Here is a 6746-nt window from a genome sequence, read left to right as displayed (position 1 = left end):
ACACACACACACACACACACACACACACACACACACACACACACACATAGAGAAAGAGAGAGAGAGAGAGAGAGAGAGACGCTCACATGCACAACCCCCTTTTTAGCATCACTGCGGACCCCCAACCCCTCTCCGTAGTCGATCCCTTCCCTAGACATCCCTTTCCCTCTTCTCCCAGGACTTTTCTCCTTCCCCCGACCCGTCCATTTCTGTCTTTGCCAAGCCAGAGAAACTTCTGTCCCCCAGTCTCTGTACTGGCCTCCTGGAGGGACAGCGCAGGGGTGCAGTGGGGAGGGGGCGTAAGGTCTGAGAACGAGCGAGGAGAGGGCCAGGCGTCTGACTGCTGGGGGAAGGGGCTCGGAAGGGGGAGGAACAGCCCACGGGGAGTAAAAGAAGTAAAAGAAAAAAAAAAAAAGATGCTGTGCCCCAGGAGCAATTGGAGACTAGCCTGAGGAGGGGGCTTCTTTCTGTTGCGGTGGTCTCTTCCCCTTCCCCCCACCTCCGCCCCGTGCTCCTCACCCGGGTCTAGGAAGGCGCTCACCCCTCCTTGGTTTACTTTTTTTAGAAGCTGTTGTTATGTTAATGAGTGGTTGGGCCCGGGTGGGGGTGGGAAGCAGCGGGCGTCCCTCGGGGTGTAACTGCCAATCAGGTGCACCCACCTCCTGCTCGGACTGCTTTCCAGTGAGTGTGTTTGCCAGTGTTTGCCAACGTGTGACCCAGCCGAGACGCTGGCGTGTCTTTTCGCCATCCTCTTTTCCGAACCCCGCACAGGTCCTCATTGTTGGGGGTCGGTGTCGGCTCCTGCGGCAGGCGGGTGGAAGAAGTGGGGGGGGTGCGGCGCTGGGGTATGAACGGGCAGGCATTTAGCCGCGACTGGCGATCCGTCACCGTCCTGATGTTCCCCTCTGACCGACCAGAATGAAGAACCATAGCTGCTTGTTTATATATTATTTATCTTCATGAAAAGAGAGGGATCCCCTGAGCAAGAGGGCGGGCGGGGCGAGGGCTAGGAGAGGAAAGCAGAGCAGCTTCCCTCCAGCTGGGGACAGTGTGGGCTGCGGTGTCTGCGTGGTCCCTGCTGCCCTGCTCCAGGGAAGCTGGGCTGCCTCTATCCTGCCGCATCCCGAAACTGTGAGCAGCTGCCTTCGGAGGCCCGGGGTAGGGGTAGGATTCAAGGGGGGCAGTTAGAGGACAGCCCCCCCACCCCCACATGCCTTCCCCACTTCAGCAATGTTGATGGTTTTGAATAAGGGCCTGGTGGGGGTTCCTCTGACACTTCATAGCACTTAACACGTTTTCAAGTAATCGTATAAATTAAAGGTGGTTACTTCCAGAACCCCCTAATTATCTAGTTCACGTTTGCACATTTATGTGCCAATTATAGGTCTGTGTTAAATCCATAAAATTATAAACCTTCTCCACCCCCTGAATTAGCCCCCATTGTTTTATTATCCCAATGAGGAGGAATTCTGGATGGAGCTTGAAATGCACATTCAACAAAGCTAGATGGAGAGGGATAGTTATGAAGAGGAGAAGAAGAGAGAGAGAAAGAGAGGAAGAGGAAAGAGAGAGATTCGAGGAGGGGAGAAGAGAGGAGGAGGGAAAAGACAGGAGATGAGGGAAGAAAGGAAGGGAGGGGGAAGAGAGAAAAGGGAGGGGGAAGTGGAAAGGGGAAGGAGCAGGAAAAAGGAATTGAGGGATGCAGAGAGCAGAGAATGAGAAATGAGTGGAGAACAGGGGAGAAGAAAGGACTCAGGAGAGATGTAGTGGAGAAAGTAATAATAATAACTGGAATTTGTAGCTTTAAGGTTACAAAGTGATGTGCACGTATTAGCCCAGAAAAGAAAGATAGGAGGGGACTTAAAGATGCTAAGGAAAGAGGAGAGAGAAGGCAGGGCAAATCTGGAGGGCCTCTTGGGGATCTTCTCCCAGTCTTGACCAGCTTGGGAGACTTACTGAAATTGACAGGATCAGAGCCTATCTTGATTTCCTATTGAGAAATGCAGGGCCTAATCAGAGTCCTGTGAGTATGAAAGTCAACTTTTAAGCAATCAGAACATGGTCTGAAGATGTCCTTGATTGAATCCCAGGATGCAAACCAGTATACAGAGGATCTCAAAGTAATGGCTTTTGAAGCTGCATTGTTCCCCACGCAGGTAAAGCCAAAGCAACCCTTGGGAAGGCTACTGGAATTTCACGTGCTGGGGGAGGGCAGGATTTTCTCTGTAATTCTGGCAGGAGAAACCATAGGAGAGTGAGTCACTCACTGCTGAGTGGGGGAAGGGACTGGGAATGTGAAATGCAAACATATTGTAGCCAGAGAAATGGCCAGGGCTACTTGGGAGTTTGGAAGTGGGGGGTGGGGGGAGAATCATCCAAGAGCGATGGGGGAAAGTTGGAACTCCGTTCTGTACATCAGAATGGCAATTTCTCCAAAAGCAGATTTAGAAGCGTTCTTATTTTTAATTTTTGAAAGTAGATTTCTTTGGTGGCTTCCTTCAGGTCTGAATAGGCCCAAGTGAAACATTCAATCATCTTCATTGTATTCGACAATAAAAACGGAATAAAAATTACTTCTCGTTGATGGGACTCATCTCACGAGCTGTTTCCCAGTATGTCTCATCTGCAGGCTAGGCCATTGTGTGAAGCTGCTGAGGATGAGACTTTGTATCACTTAATGTTCATTTCCTCTCCCCCAAACCAGATACCAGTATGTTTCTTTGTGCCACTCTGCGCTGGACAGTGATTAGGTACAAAGATGTTTGAATTGATACTTGTTGAAATGGACCATTTTTTTTTCTCAAATGCTTTTGATGGACTTCTAAGGTCTCAAGCCATAATTAAAGGCAAATTAATTTGAGACAACCAGCCATTAATTTCAGTCATTCATTTGATTACAGAATGCTAGAGCTGGAAGGGATGTTTGACATCAGAACGTTTGAATGCAGAATATATTATGTAAGAATGGGAAGAGGCCTTAGAACAGAGAATGCCTTAGTTGGGATGGACTTTAGAACATTAGAGATGGAGTCTAGGGGGAACCTTAGAACACAGAATGTCTGAGTTGAGAATGAACTCAGGAACATAGCATATTAGGCTGCAAAGGAACTTTGGAACATGGCATGTTAGAACTGGAAAATGGGCATTCTGTCAAGGTGATTTGATGGTCTCAGTACCACCGATGTTGGGTTTTGCAAAGGATGGCCCAATGTATAAGGCACAGTGTGCCAGGCACTTGTTCTCTGTAACCTGAGGGGGAGGGAGGTATTAAAGATGATTCTTTTACAGGTGAGAGAAAATATTAGCTCAGGGAATTGAGATGACATTCAAACTCATAAAACTCATTCATTGTTAAGTGAACTAGCGTGTGCTGGGGCTTAGTTTTTGAAATAGTGTGTGTATACACACACACACACACACACACATACACACACATACATATTTGTTGCTGTGTGAACTTGAACAAGTCCCTTTCTTTCTCCAGAGCTTGATTTCCTCCTTTGTAAAATGAGATTTTGGGCTCAGTTGAGATCTTATATCCCTCCCAGCCTTATACAATCTTAGGTTCTGAGATCCCCCCTCTTCCATTTTATGTTCTAAAGTCCCTTTTGGGTCTCCCATTCCATGTTCTATGACCCCGTCCAACGCTACCATTTTGTGTTCAAAGGTCTCTTCCAACTCCTTGTGGTTCTTTCTGTGGTGCAACCTCAGTGAAACAGTCATTAAAGCAGTCACCTAAACATTTCCTAGATGTTGCATGAAAAATGGTCAAGTCCCTATTTTTATTCTTCCATGTATATTTTTTCATTTAGATTCCAGATAGGGGAAGTTTTTGGTTCAACAATCATAAAGCTCCTCTGACTTCTTTTTCATGAAATACGTAGCGTAGTCTATGAGAAAGAAATTGCCAGCTTTGCTTTTATTATTATTATTTTATTTTATTTGAAACCAACATACAGCCAATCTATGATGCCAGTGGGGGATTCTCATAAAGAGACAGGCAAACAGAAATAGAATTCTGCTGAATAAAGTGTGTACAGTTAAAATTATGTGCAGGATTTTTTTTTTTGGTCTGGTGAAGGTACATTCAAATGTTTCCTTGGTTCAGACTCAGCCACCTCATTAGTGGTTGAAATGATTGTTCCTCCAATGGCTTATATTAAGTCAGGAAAGCAATGCCCTTAGTCAGCTCTTAACACTGGAGTCTATGCCTCTGTCTTCTCTGACTGTATTCGGCTGTCTGCCTCTCTTCACAAATGTCATAGAAAATGAAAAATAATTCTCAGGCAGGCTATTGGGGTAACTGGTCAACCACAGGATAGAATGACAATTCATAAAGCCCTCACTCTATCCTGTTCCATCTTCCTCCTACCCTCCAAATCTATACCAATCTTTCCTTGGTGACCCAGATGTAACTTACATCTAACTCTAATACTTGAAGACTGAGACTTTATACGCTTTATATGCCCAGAACTTAGTAGAATGCCTAGAATACAGTAATTACTTGCTAAATGTATACATCATTTTATTTGTGACTCAAATGCTTTGTATTTATTCCAGTTTTGCAGTTCTCTTGGTTAGTATACCAGAGTGTGTTTTATTTAAACCTGTGGTTCTTAACCTTAGATCTGTGATCTTGTCTTCTTAAAACATATTTTGATAGCCATGTTTTCACATACTTGGTTTCCCCTTATAACCCTATGTATTTTATTTTAATTAAAAATATTATTACGAGGAGGCATCCATAGGTTTCACTAGAGTGCTGAAGTGGTCTAGAACATGGTAAAGATGAACAAACCTTGATCAAACCTTGATGTCCCTCAGCACCCAGTACATTGTTCTAGGCACACCTGACAATTAATGAGTACACATTATTCAAAGCTCTGTTTATCCACTTCTTGTCTCTTCTGAACTATAGTCCTGCATCACCAAATGCCTGTTCGACATTTCAAACTGGACATCCCAGAGGCTCAACCTATCCAAAGTAGTTGTCATTGGATATCCCTTAAATCTTACTGCCTCTTGAATTTCATTGTTATGGTTGAAGGCAACTTTCACTTGTCCACCCCACACATGCAATCTGTTGCCACATCTTCTAATTGTTTCCTCTACAAAACCTCTGGCGACTGTCTCCTCTCCCTTTCATAGCTACCACCCCTCTTCAGACTGTCCTCACCTCTTACCTGGTCTCCCTGCCTAAAGTCTCTCCCCATTTCCCTGTCTGAAGCCTCTCCCCACTTCACTCTACTCTTGGCTAAATCTTCTTGGCTGCCAAAGAGATTTTCCTGAAGTCCAAGACTGACTCCTTATTCAAATAAACTCCAATGATTCCTTATTAACTCCCCATACCTAATCCACATCTAACTCTAACCCCTGAAGACCAGGACTGTTTTTACTTTTCTTTTTGTATGCCCAAAACGTAGTGCAATGCCTAGAATACAGTCCTTACTTCCCAAAAGTTGGCTGATTGAAATGGGCACATTAGTGAAAGAATGTAAACTCCTTGAAAGTAGGGATTGTTTCATTCTTTGTACTTGGATCCTCAGAGCTTGGCTCATAACAGATGTTTAATAAATGCATACAGATAATTGATTTAGAGTTAGAAGGGACCTTGGAGACCATCAAGTTCAACCTCCTCATTCTTCAAAGAAGAAAGATGAGGAGTAGAGAAAGAAAGAGAGTTGTCCAAGGTCATATAGCTAGATAGTACTTGAAGCAGGATTGGAATCCAGGTCTTCCAGAGCTGAAGTCCAACACTCTACTCACTTCCCTTTGAATGGGGTTATTCACAAACATGCTCATCTTCACTCAAAGTCAAGGATTGGGGGAATATCTTTTAAGTGAAAAGTCTGGGTTGGTGTGGGTCATTTGGATAATCACTTCATGAAGAAATGCTTTCCTGGAGCCTTTTTTTTTTTTCACATCTACAGCTAGACTGTATTTCAGTTGGAAGGGGACATGTTGGCAGCAACTAATGAAAAAGAAATGTTTATATTGTTTATCCAACATCTGTTCCAGGACTGAGAACATCTGTAAATGTCCTCATCCCCCTATGTCGCTCTAGGAATGAAGAGATCAAGACAAATTCATTCTGTTCTACAATTTAATTTCACATTGATTAACCACCTACAAATTACAAGACTCTGTAGATATAGCAAACAAAAATGGTCCCTGCTTTCCAGGAACTTTCTTTTTCCTTGGATATGTGGCATGTGCACAGAAAAACAAATACAAGATAATTTGAGGAGGGAATTTGGGAAGGAAGAGGGGGTCCAGGAAAGACTTCCCCTTGGGAAGTGGTACCTGAGCTGAGCCTTTAGCAAAGTAAGGATTCTTAAGAGGGAGGTGAGGAGGGAGTGTATTCCAGGCATCATGAGAGCTTGTACAAAGGTAATGTGGTAGATGGGAGAATAGCATAGGTGAGAAACAAGTGGACCAGATAGACTTAAAAAGAGACTCAATGAAGAGGTAGGAAATTAAAACAAAAGTGAAAATGAAGCCTCGAATCAGATGGTTCTGGGCTAGAAATGCCAGGCTAGGGAGTTGTTCCTTCTTCTTGGAAGCAATAGGGAACCATTGAAAATCCTTGAGCAGAAGAGTGGTGTGGTCAGAGATATGCTTTAGGAGGCAGTTGTAATAGCCCCATTTATAGCTAAGTGAATAGAAAACAGGCCAAGGATTACTCACAGGATTATCCTCCTTTTCCTTTTCTTATATCCCTCCTCCTCCTCCTCCTCCTCCTCCTC

The 6746-nt window shown here is 44.2% G+C and overlaps 1 protein-coding gene across 2 annotated transcripts in view; it reads left to right on the top strand.

Annotated features, from left to right (window-relative positions):
- DAB1 (DAB1, reelin adaptor protein) overlaps nucleotides 1–6746 on the top strand; it is a 705788-nt gene that overhangs the window by 254655 nt on the left and 444387 nt on the right. The gene's annotated exons all lie outside the window — the stretch shown is intronic.

Source organism: Vombatus ursinus, unplaced genomic scaffold (assembly GCF_900497805.2).
Source record: "Vombatus ursinus unplaced genomic scaffold, bare-nosed wombat genome assembly UNPS02009824.1, whole genome shotgun sequence".
Taxonomy (NCBI): domain Eukaryota; kingdom Metazoa; phylum Chordata; class Mammalia; order Diprotodontia; family Vombatidae; genus Vombatus; species Vombatus ursinus.
Note: the sequence above shows the minus strand (reverse complement) of the source record. Positions and strands in the feature narration are given on the sequence as shown.